Raw genomic sequence first — 12366 nt, 5'->3', positions numbered from 1 at the left:
GAATTCGGTGATAGAATTGGGAAAATTATGTCCCCAAACAGTTCCTTGGAGGAAAAATATCTCTGATATGGATTGTGAGGGCAAATTTCTAGAGGACGGAGGGAGTGCTGAGAGAGCCCAAGTGTTCGATAAATTAAGAACTAATAACAATGCATCACAGTCTCCATGATTTTCAAGGAATCCAATAAAGTGGGGGAATGTGCTATTTGCTTTACTTTCAGGGACAGAGTCCCTGTCTCATACCGGACAAGGACGGCTTGCAGAGGAACTGAGTATGGAACATCAGATGAAGTTGGAAGAAGCCTAACATCGCCTGCCCTGATGTCATCAGTTGAAGCTCTCTTGCCTGAGGATACCTGAAGTGAAAGGTAAGAAACACTTGACTTTCCAAAGGAACTCAAAATGCTCAGGTGTTGATGGAGCTCGCAGGAGTTCCCAACCTTGAAACATGATCCTTTGGGACCTGGTTCAGGCTCACTGCCTGTGGCTACTCCTGTGATTGGAGAATAGGCCCATTGGTTCGTGGTAAAGGATGTGAATGTCTTGAATTCTGCTCCCTCACCAAACCTGATCTATTTTGAGTGTACTAAGTGTCATTGCAAGGTGTACACCAGCGTGCTTGGATCGATGATGATTTCCAATAAAACATTCCTTGGAAAGCTGAACAAAATGAGTGAAAACTCAATACCGCCACTATCATCGTGACTGAGGTCCAGCACCTGGGATCACAAATGTCACTGAGGGACTCACATGGCCTCCATTCATCTTGTGAGACTTGGATCCATTGAGAGAGCCTTCAGAATGTTCTTTGCTTGCCTAAATCACCAGAAATCATGGCCTAAATCAAGGCTTCACCTTTTGCTCTTGGGATAACATGCTTTCCAGTTGAGGATATCATTGTCATTATCTTGGAAGTTAGCCCTACCAACTCCATCAACAATAATGTATAGTAGGTTGTGATGCAAATGTAAGTTTAGCGCGGGCAGCATAGTGCAACAATGTACACTGGAATGTCAGGAAATGTGTTTCTGTCCCTGTCTGAACCTTCGCATGAATGATAACCCTTCTGTTTCATAAAACAGAGATACATAACGGGAAGGTTACAGGCGACATGTGGAATGAGGCAGTAGCAATTCTCAGGAACTATGGGAATGTGGACTCTTCCTGTGTGAAAACAAAGCTCTGTTTTCTTGAAAGACTGATTGTGGCCATGGCAATTAGTTTGGAAAGAGAGCCTTGAAATTTATAAGGTTGGCATGTAGCCTTCTTGTCGGTGGATTCTAGAAGGACATGCTTTCAAATGTCCCAGGATTCATACCACCTTCATGGATGTATGGAGAACACCCATTTTAATCCTAGTTTCTATGTTTATTGTTGGGACATTTTTGGTCAGTCTATCCGGGTAGTCTGCCAGCAGTTGTTATGGATTGACTGTACCAAAATGGTCTGGACATACATCTCCACCTATTCTAGGATCTAAGAATGTGATCATGCAAGTTTGTTTCTTACACATACTCCTTCTAGGATTTTTATATTTTGGTACGGGCGTAGAAGATAGGCATGAAGTGTCTGCGGGATTATCTTTCCTTATGGTCTTGATGTGGCCTTGCTGAAGATTAACTTGGCATTTTGGCTATGTGTTTTGGGGCTGATGGTAGTCCTGTTATCTTAGACATTGTTCTTTTCTCCAAGCAAATATCAACAAGAAATTGTGTTTCCATTTGATTATGAAAGTGAGCTGTATGCTTAGGATCATGCTGTTGATAATAACATATATCTCAGTGACTAGAGGTTATGCTTGTGTTTGTTGACCTGAGAGGGTTTGAACAGACACTTTCTCTGTGGTGATCAATGTCAGATACCACAGCAATAGCACTCACAGGAATTTAGTACCAGTCAAAACCTGAATAGGAGATATATGAGCATGGACAGAGACAGAGAGAAAGAACAATTGTTGAAGAGGCTAAGCATGTGTGAGACAGAGGAAGACAGTAAGAGACAGAAAGAGAGGGGGGGGGGGAAGTGAGGGGGTGGGAAGTGAAAGAGGACACTGTGATATAAAGCAGATATCTTGATTGACAGAAATAAGGAAACCAAATAGAGAGAATGTGAGTGAGAAACTGAGAAGCTAGGAGAGTCACTGCTAGTCAATTTCAGAGAGAAAGTGAAGAAGCGAGATAGAGAAAGAGTACATAAGAAGTCCATTCCTCTAATGTGGATGAGAATATTATATGATACTTGAATCGGTTCTCAGCGAAGGCAGAGTAGGACTAATAGGTGTAGTAAGTTATGATTATGGGGGTTCTCCGATTGTGGCCAAAGCTATTAAGATTCTGGTGGTTTCCATGGGAAGAGTAAGGCCTTATTTTCTCTGTCTATCCGGCTGAACTGAGATTTACTTATTTTTGTAGACAACTTCCATTAAGCCATGTTAGTGGTCTCATTTGTTGTGTACCTCGTGCCAATTTCTTTGGATGGTTCTCAAGTGATGTACATACTACTGTAGTTTTCGGGATCAGATATTGGCTTCGTCCCATCTTAAGAACTTTGTTGCATGGTAACCTCCAGGAATTCGGTGATAGAATTGGGAAAATTATGTCCCCAAACAGTTCCTTGGAGGAAAAATATCTCTGATATGGATTGTGGGGGCAAATTTCTAGAGGACGGAAGGAGTGCTGACAGAGCCCAAGTGTTCGATAAATTAAGAACTAACAACAATGCATCACAGTCTCCATGATTTTCAAGGAATCCAATAAAGTGGGGGAATGTGCTATTTGCTTTACTTTCAGGGACAGAGTCCCTGTCTCATACCGGACAAGGACGGCTTGCAGAGGATCTGAGTATGGAACATCAGATGAAGTTGGAAGAAGCCTAACATCGCCTGCCCTGATGTCATCAGTTGAAGCTCTCTTGCCTGAGGATATCTGAAGTGAAAGGTAAGAAACACTTGACTTTCCAAAGGAACTCAAAATGCTCAGGTGTTGATGGAGCTCGCAGGAGTTCCCAACCTTGAATCATGATCCTTTGGGACCTGGTTCAGGCTCACTGCCTGTGGCTACTCTTGTGATTGGAGAAGAGGCCCATTGGTTCGTGGTAAAGGATGTGAATGTCTTGAATTCTGTTCCCTCACCAAACCTGATCTATTTTGAGTATAGTAAGTGTCATGGCAGGGGTTACACCAGCGTGCTTGGATCGATGATGATTTCCAATATAACATTCCTTGGAAAGCTGAACAAAATGAGTGAAAACTCAATACCGCCACTATCATCGTGACAGAGGTCCAGCACCTGGGATCACAAATGTCACTGTGGGACTCACATGGCCTCCCTTCATCTTGCGAGACTTGGATCCAGTGAGAGAGCCTTCAGAATGTTCTTTGCTTGCCTAAATCACCAGAAATCATGGCCTAAATCAAGGCTTCACCATTTGCTCTAATGATAACATGCTTTCCAGTTGAGGAGATCATTGTCATTATCTTGGAAGTTAGCCCTACCAACTCCATCAACAATAATGTATAGTAGGTTGTGAGGCAAATGTAAGTTTAGCGGGGGCAGCATAGTGCAACAATATACACTGGAATGTCAGGAAATGTGTTTCTGTCCCTGTCTGAACCTTCGCATGAATGATAACCCTTCTGTTTCATAAAACAGAGATACATAACGGGAAGGTTACAGGCGACATGTGGAATGAGGCAGTAGCAATTCTCAGGAACTATGGGAATGTGGACTCTTCCTGTGTGAAAACAAAGCTCTGTTTTCTTGAAAGACTGATTGTAGCCATGGCAATTAGGTTGGAAAGAGAGCCTTGGAATTTAAAAGGTTGGCATGTAGCCTTCTTGTCGGTGGATTCTAGAAGGACATGCTTTCAAATGTCCCAGGATTCATACCACCTTCATGGATGTATGGAGAACACCCATTTTAATCCTAGTTTCTATTTTTATTGTTGGGACATTTTTTGTCAGTCTATCCGGGTAGTTTGCCAGCAGTTGTTATGCATTGACTGTACCAAAATGGTCTGGACATACATCTCCACCTATTCTAGGATCTAAGAATGTGAGCATGCAAGTTTTTTTCTTACACATACTCCTTCTAGGAATTTTAGATTTGGTATGGCCGTAGAAGATAGGCATGGAGTGTCTGCGGGATTATATTTCCTTATGGTCTTGATGTGGCCTTGCTGAAGATTAACTTGGCATTTTGACTATGTGTTTTGGGGCTGATGGTAGTCCTGTTATCTTAGACATTGTTCTTTTCTCCAAGCAAATATCAACAAGTAATTGTGTTTCCATTTGATTATGAAAGTGAGCTGTATGCTTAGGATCATGCTGTTGATAAAAACATATATATTAGTGACTACAGGTTATGCTTGTGTTTGGTGACCTGAGAGGGTTTGAACAGACACTTTCTCTGTGGTGATCAATGTCACATACCACAGCAATAGCACTCACAGGAATTTAGTACCAGTCAAAACCTGAATAGGAGATATATGAGCATGGACAGAGACAGAGAGAAAGAACAATTGTTGAAGAGGCAAAGCATGTGTGAGACAGAGGAAGAGAGTAAGAGACAGAAAGAGAGAGAGAGGGGGAGGAAAGGGGGGGAAGTGAAAGAGGACAGTCTGATATTAAAGCAGATATCTTGATTGACAGAAATAAGGAATCCAAATAGAGAGAATGTGAATGAGAAACTGAGAAGCTAGGAGAGTCACTGCTAGTCAATTTCAGAGAGAAAGTGAAGAAGCGAGATAGAGAAAGAGTACATAAGAAGTCCATTCATCTAATGTGGATGAGAATCTTATATGATATTTGAATCGGTTCTCATCGAAGGCAGAGTAGGACTAATAGGTGTAGTATGTTATGATTATGGAGGGTGCTCCGATTGTGACCAAAGCTATTAAGATTCTGGTGGTTTCCAGGGAAGAGTAAGGCCTGATTTTCTCTGTCTATCCGGCTGAACTGAGATTTACTTATTTTTGTAGACAACTTCCATTAAGCCATGTTAGTGGTCTCATTCTGTTGTGTACCTCGTGCCAATTTCTTTGGATGTTTCTCAAGTTATGTACATACTACTGTAGTTTTCGGGATCAGATATTGGCTTCGTCCCATCTTAAGAACTTTGTTGCATGGTAACCTCCAGGAATTCGGTGGTAGAATTGGGAAAATTATGTCCCCAAACAGTTCCTTGGAGGAAAAATATCTCTGATATGGATTGTGAGGGCAAATTTCTAGAGGACGGAAGGAGTGCTGAGAGAGCCCAAGTGTTCGATAAATTAAGAACTAATAACAATGCATCACAGTCTCCATGATTTTCAAGGAATCCAATAAAGTGGGGGAATGTGCTATTTGCTTTACTATCAGGGACAGAGTCCCTGTCTCATACCGGACAAGGACGGCTTGCAGAGGAACTGAGTATGGAACATCAGATGAAGTTGGAAGAAGCCTAACATCGCCTGCCCTGATGTCATCAGTTGAAGCTCTCTTGCCTGAGGATACCTGAAGTGAAAGGTAAGAAACACTTGACTTTCCAAAGGAACTCAAAATGCTCAGGTGTTGATGGAGCTCGCAGGAGTTCCCAACCTTGAATCATGATCCTTTGGGACCTGGTTCAGGCTCACTGCCTGTGGCTACTCTTGTGATTGGAGAAGAGGCCCATTGGTTCGTGGTAAAGGATGTGAATGTCTTGAATTCTGTTCCCTCACCAAACCTGATCTATTTTGAGTATAGTAAGTGTCATGGCAGGGGTTACACCAGCGTGCTTGGATCGATGATGATTTCCAATATAACATTCCTTGGAAAGCTGAACAAAATGAGTGAAAACTCAATACCGCCACTATCATCGTGACAGAGGTCCAGCACCTGGGATCACAAATGTCACTGTGGGACTCACATGGCCTCCCTTCATCTTGCGAGACTTGGATCCAGTGAGAGAGCCTTCAGAATGTTCTTTGCTTGCCTAAATCACCAGAAATCATGGCCTAAATCAAGGCTTCACCATTTGCTCTAATGATAACATGCTTTCCAGTTGAGGAGATCATTGTCATTATCTTGGAAGTTAGCCCTACCAACTCCATCAACAATAATGTATAGTAGTTTGTGAGGCAAATGTAAGTTTAGCGGGGGCAGCATAGTGCAACCCTGTACACTGGATGTCAGGAAATGTGTTTCTGTCCCTGTCTGAACCTTCGCATGAATGATAACCCTTCTGTTTCATAAAACAGAGATACATAACGGGAAGGTTACAGGTGACATGTGGAATGAGGCAGTAGCAATTCTCAGGAACTATGGGAATGTGGACTCTTCCTGTGTGAAAACAAAGCTCTGTTTTCTTGAAAGACTGATTGTGGACATGGCATTTATGTTGGAAAGAGAGCATTGGAATTTAAAAGGTTGGCATGTATCCTTCTTGTCGGTGGATTCTAGAAGGACATGCTTTGAAATGTCCCAGGATTCATACCACCTTCATGGATGTATGGAGAACACCCATTTTAATCCTAGTTTCTATTTTTATTGTTGGGACATTTTTTGTCAGTCTATCCGGATAGATTGCCAGCAGTTCTTATGGATTGACTGTACCAAAATGGTCTGGACATACATCTCCACCTATTCTAGGATCTAAGAATGTGAGCATGCAAGTTTGTTTCTTACACATACTCCTTCTAGGAATTTTAGATTTGGTATGGCCGTAGAAGATAGGCATGGAGTGTCTGCGGGATTATATTTCCTTATGGTCTTGATGTGGCCTTGCTGAAGATTAACTTGGCATTTTGACTATGTGTTTTGGGGCTGATGGTAGTCCTGTTATCTTAGACATTGTTCTTTTCTCCAAGCAAATATCAACAAGTAATTGTGTTTCCATTTGATTATGAAAGTGAGCTGTATGCTTAGGATCATGCTGTTGATAAAAACATATATATTAGTGACTACAGGTTATGCTTGTGTTTGGTGACCTGAGAGGGTTTGAACAGACACTTTCTCTGTGGTGATCAATGTCACATACCACAGCAATAGCACTCACAGGAATTTAGTACCAGTCAAAACCTGAATAGGAGATATATGAGCATGGACAGAGACAGAGAGAAAGAACAATTGTTGAAGAGGCAAAGCATGTGTGAGACAGAGGAAGAGAGTAAGAGACAGAAAGAGAGAGAGAGGGGGAGGAAAGGGGGGGAAGTGAAAGAGGACAGTCTGATATTAAAGCAGATATCTTGATTGACAGAAATAAGGAATCCAAATAGAGAGAATGTGAATGAGAAACTGAGAAGCTAGGAGAGTCACTGCTAGTCAATTTCAGAGAGAAAGTGAAGAAGCGAGATAGAGAAAGAGTACATAAGAAGTCCATTCATCTAATGTGGATGAGAATCTTATATGATATTTGAATCGGTTCTCATCGAAGGCAGAGTAGGACTAATAGGTGTAGTATGTTATGATTATGGAGGGTGCTCCGATTGTGACCAAAGCTATTAAGATTCTGGTGGTTTCCAGGGAAGAGTAAGGCCTGATTTTCTCTGTCTATCCGGCTGAACTGAGATTTACTTATTTTTGTAGACAACTTCCATTAAGCCATGTTAGTGGTCTCATTCTGTTGTGTACCTCGTGCCAATTTCTTTGGATGGTTCTCAAGTGATGTACATACTACTGTAGTTTTCGGGATCAGATATTGGCTTCGTCCCATCTTAAGAACTTTGTTGCATGGTAACCTCCAGGAATTCGGTGATAGAATTGGGAAAATTATGTCCCCAAACAGTTCCTTGGAGGAAAAATATCTCTGATATGGATTGTGAGGGCAAATTTCTAGAGGACGGAGGGAGTGCTGAGAGAGCCCAAGTGTTCGATAAATTAAGAACTAATAACAATGCATCACAGTCTCCATGATTTTCAAGGAATCCAATAAAGTGGGGGAATGTGCTATTTGCTTTACTTTCAGGGACAGAGTCCCTGTCTCATACCGGACAAGGACGGCTTGCAGAGGAACTGAGTATGGAACATCAGATGAAGTTGGAAGAAGCCTAACATCGCCTGCCCTGATGTCATCAGTTGAAGCTCTCTTGCCTGAGGATACCTGAAGTGAAAGGTAAGAAACACTTGACTTTCCAAAGGAACTCAAAATGCTCAGGTGTTGATGGAGCTCGCAGGAGTTCCCAACCTTGAAACATGATCCTTTGGGACCTGGTTCAGGCTCACTGCCTGTGGCTACTCCTGTGATTGGAGAATAGGCCCATTGGTTCGTGGTAAAGGATGTGAATGTCTTGAATTCTGCTCCCTCACCAAACCTGATCTATTTTGAGTGTACTAAGTGTCATTGCAAGGTGTACACCAGCGTGCTTGGATCGATGATGATTTCCAATAAAACATTCCTTGGAAAGCTGAACAAAATGAGTGAAAACTCAATACCGCCACTATCATCGTGACTGAGGTCCAGCACCTGGGATCACAAATGTCACTGAGGGACTCACATGGCCTCCATTCATCTTGTGAGACTTGGATCCATTGAGAGAGCCTTCAGAATGTTCTTTGCTTGCCTAAATCACCAGAAATCATGGCCTAAATCAAGGCTTCACCTTTTGCTCTTGGGATAACATGCTTTCCAGTTGAGGATATCATTGTCATTATCTTGGAAGTTAGCCCTACCAACTCCATCAACAATAATGTATAGTAGGTTGTGATGCAAATGTAAGTTTAGCGCGGGCAGCATAGTGCAACAATGTACACTGGAATGTCAGGAAATGTGTTTCTGTCCCTGTCTGAACCTTCGCATGAATGATAACCCTTCTGTTTCATAAAACAGAGATACATAACGGGAAGGTTACAGGCGACATGTGGAATGAGGCAGTAGCAATTCTCAGGAACTATGGGAATGTGGACTCTTCCTGTGTGAAAACAAAGCTCTGTTTTCTTGAAAGACTGATTGTGGCCATGGCAATTAGTTTGGAAAGAGAGCCTTGAAATTTATAAGGTTGGCATGTAGCCTTCTTGTCGGTGGATTCTAGAAGGACATGCTTTCAAATGTCCCAGGATTCATACCACCTTCATGGATGTATGGAGAACACCCATTTTAATCCTAGTTTCTATGTTTATTGTTGGGACATTTTTGGTCAGTCTATCCGGGTAGTCTGCCAGCAGTTGTTATGGATTGACTGTACCAAAATGGTCTGGACATACATCTCCACCTATTCTAGGATCTAAGAATGTGATCATGCAAGTTTGTTTCTTACACATACTCCTTCTAGGATTTTTATATTTTGGTACGGGCGTAGAAGATAGGCATGAAGTGTCTGCGGGATTATCTTTCCTTATGGTCTTGATGTGGCCTTGCTGAAGATTAACTTGGCATTTTGGCTATGTGTTTTGGGGCTGATGGTAGTCCTGTTATCTTAGACATTGTTCTTTTCTCCAAGCAAATATCAACAAGAAATTGTGTTTCCATTTGATTATGAAAGTGAGCTGTATGCTTAGGATCATGCTGTTGATAATAACATATATCTCAGTGACTAGAGGTTATGCTTGTGTTTGTTGACCTGAGAGGGTTTGAACAGACACTTTCTCTGTGGTGATCAATGTCAGATACCACAGCAATAGCACTCACAGGAATTTAGTACCAGTCAAAACCTGAATAGGAGATATATGAGCATGGACAGAGACAGAGAGAAAGAACAATTGTTGAAGAGGCTAAGCATGTGTGAGACAGAGGAAGACAGTAAGAGACAGAAAGAGAGAGGGGGGGGAAGTGAGGGGGTGGGAAGTGAAAGAGGACACTGTGATATAAAGCAGATATCTTGATTGACAGAAATAAGGAAACCAAATAGAGAGAATGTGAGTGAGAAACTGAGAAGCTAGGAGAGTCACTGCTAGTCAATTTCAGAGAGAAAGTGAAGAAGCGAGATAGAGAAAGAGTACATAAGAAGTCCATTCCTCTAATGTGGATGAGAATATTATATGATACTTGAATCGGTTCTCAGCGAAGGCAGAGTAGGACTAATAGGTGTAGTAAGTTATGATTATGGGGGTTCTCCGATTGTGGCCAAAGCTATTAAGATTCTGGTGGTTTCCATGGGAAGAGTAAGGCCTTATTTTCTCTGTCTATCCGGCTGAACTGAGATTTACTTATTTTTGTAGACAACTTCCATTAAGCCATGTTAGTGGTCTCATTTGTTGTGTACCTCGTGCCAATTTCTTTGGATGGTTCTCAAGTGATGTACATACTACTGTAGTTTTCGGGATCAGATATTGGCTTCGTCCCATCTTAAGAACTTTGTTGCATGGTAACCTCCAGGAATTCGGTGATAGAATTGGGAAAATTATGTCCCCAAACAGTTCCTTGGAGGAAAAATATCTCTGATATGGATTGTGGGGGCAAATTTCTAGAGGACGGAAGGAGTGCTGACAGAGCCCAAGTGTTCGATAAATTAAGAACTAACAACAATGCATCACAGTCTCCATGATTTTCAAGGAATCCAATAAAGTGGGGGAATGTGCTATTTGCTTTACTTTCAGGGACAGAGTCCCTGTCTCATACCGGACAAGGACGGCTTGCAGAGGATCTGAGTATGGAACATCAGATGAAGTTGGAAGAAGCCTAACATCGCCTGCCCTGATGTCATCAGTTGAAGCTCTCTTGCCTGAGGATATCTGAAGTGAAAGGTAAGAAACACTTGACTTTCCAAAGGAACTCAAAATGCTCAGGTGTTGATGGAGCTCGCAGGAGTTCCCAACCTTGAATCATGATCCTTTGGGACCTGGTTCAGGCTCACTGCCTGTGGCTACTCTTGTGATTGGAGAAGAGGCCCATTGGTTCGTGGTAAAGGATGTGAATGTCTTGAATTCTGTTCCCTCACCAAACCTGATCTATTTTGAGTATAGTAAGTGTCATGGCAGGGGTTACACCAGCGTGCTTGGATCGATGATGATTTCCAATATAACATTCCTTGGAAAGCTGAACAAAATGAGTGAAAACTCAATACCGCCACTATCATCGTGACAGAGGTCCAGCACCTGGGATCACAAATGTCACTGTGGGACTCACATGGCCTCCCTTCATCTTGCGAGACTTGGATCCAGTGAGAGAGCCTTCAGAATGTTCTTTGCTTGCCTAAATCACCAGAAATCATGGCCTAAATCAAGGCTTCACCATTTGCTCTAATGATAACATGCTTTCCAGTTGAGGAGATCATTGTCATTATCTTGGAAGTTAGCCCTACCAACTCCATCAACAATAATGTATAGTAGGTTGTGAGGCAAATGTAAGTTTAGCGGGGGCAGCATAGTGCAACAATATACACTGGAATGTCAGGAAATGTGTTTCTGTCCCTGTCTGAACCTTCGCATGAATGATAACCCTTCTGTTTCATAAAACAGAGATACATAACGGGAAGGTTACAGGCGACATGTGGAATGAGGCAGTAGCAATTCTCAGGAACTATGGGAATGTGGACTCTTCCTGTGTGAAAACAAAGCTCTGTTTTCTTGAAAGACTGATTGTAGCCATGGCAATTAGGTTGGAAAGAGAGCCTTGGAATTTAAAAGGTTGGCATGTAGCCTTCTTGTCGGTGGATTCTAGAAGGACATGCTTTCAAATGTCCCAGGATTCATACCACCTTCATGGATGTATGGAGAACACCCATTTTAATCCTAGTTTCTATTTTTATTGTTGGGACATTTTTTGTCAGTCTATCCGGGTAGTTTGCCAGCAGTTGTTATGCATTGACTGTACCAAAATGGTCTGGACATACATCTCCACCTATTCTAGGATCTAAGAATGTGAGCATGCAAGTTTTTTTCTTACACATACTCCTTCTAGGAATTTTAGATTTGGTATGGCCGTAGAAGATAGGCATGGAGTGTCTGCGGGATTATATTTCCTTATGGTCTTGATGTGGCCTTGCTGAAGATTAACTTGGCATTTTGACTATGTGTTTTGGGGCTGATGGTAGTCCTGTTATCTTAGACATTGTTCTTTTCTCCAAGCAAATATCAACAAGTAATTGTGTTTCCATTTGATTATGAAAGTGAGCTGTATGCTTAGGATCATGCTGTTGATAAAAACATATATATTAGTGACTACAGGTTATGCTTGTGTTTGGTGACCTGAGAGGGTTTGAACAGACACTTTCTCTGTGGTGATCAATGTCACATACCACAGCAATAGCACTCACAGGAATTTAGTACCAGTCAAAACCTGAATAGGAGATATATGAGCATGGACAGAGACAGAGAGAAAGAACAATTGTTGAAGAGGCAAAGCATGTGTGAGACAGAGGAAGAGAGTAAGAGACAGAAAGAGAGAGAGAGAGGGAGGAAAGGGGGGGAAGTGAAAGAGGACAGTCTGATATTAAAGCAGATATCTTGATTGACAGAAATAAGGAATCCAAATA

General features: G+C 42.0%; 5 non-coding genes across 5 annotated transcripts; all 5 read left to right on the top strand.

Annotated features, from left to right (window-relative positions):
* Positions 1-621: 621 nt before the first annotated feature.
* On the top strand, positions 622-714 carry LOC148007530 (small nucleolar RNA SNORD116). Its single transcript, XR_015656678.1, has one exon. It is a non-coding gene; the product is annotated as a small nucleolar RNA SNORD116 (small nucleolar RNA).
* A 2475-nt stretch (positions 715-3189) lies between these two features.
* On the top strand, positions 3190-3282 carry LOC148007529 (small nucleolar RNA SNORD116). Its single transcript, XR_015655586.1, has one exon. It is a non-coding gene; the product is annotated as a small nucleolar RNA SNORD116 (small nucleolar RNA).
* A 2474-nt stretch (positions 3283-5756) lies between these two features.
* Positions 5757-5849, top strand: LOC148007528 (small nucleolar RNA SNORD116). Its single transcript, XR_015655585.1, has one exon. It is a non-coding gene; the product is annotated as a small nucleolar RNA SNORD116 (small nucleolar RNA).
* Positions 5850-8322: 2473 nt separating this feature from the next.
* Positions 8323-8415, top strand: LOC148007527 (small nucleolar RNA SNORD116). Its single transcript, XR_015656677.1, has one exon. It is a non-coding gene; the product is annotated as a small nucleolar RNA SNORD116 (small nucleolar RNA).
* Positions 8416-10889: 2474 nt separating this feature from the next.
* Positions 10890-10982, top strand: LOC148007526 (small nucleolar RNA SNORD116). The gene has a single exon (XR_015655584.1). It is a non-coding gene; the product is annotated as a small nucleolar RNA SNORD116 (small nucleolar RNA).
* The last annotated feature ends 1384 nt before the right edge of the window (positions 10983-12366 follow it).

This window comes from Rattus norvegicus, chromosome 1 (assembly GCF_021556685.1).
Source record: "Rattus norvegicus strain SHRSP/BbbUtx chromosome 1, alternate assembly SHRSP_T2T, whole genome shotgun sequence".
Classification (NCBI taxonomy): domain Eukaryota; kingdom Metazoa; phylum Chordata; class Mammalia; order Rodentia; family Muridae; genus Rattus; species Rattus norvegicus.
This window is presented reverse-complemented; position numbering and strand designations above follow the sequence as displayed.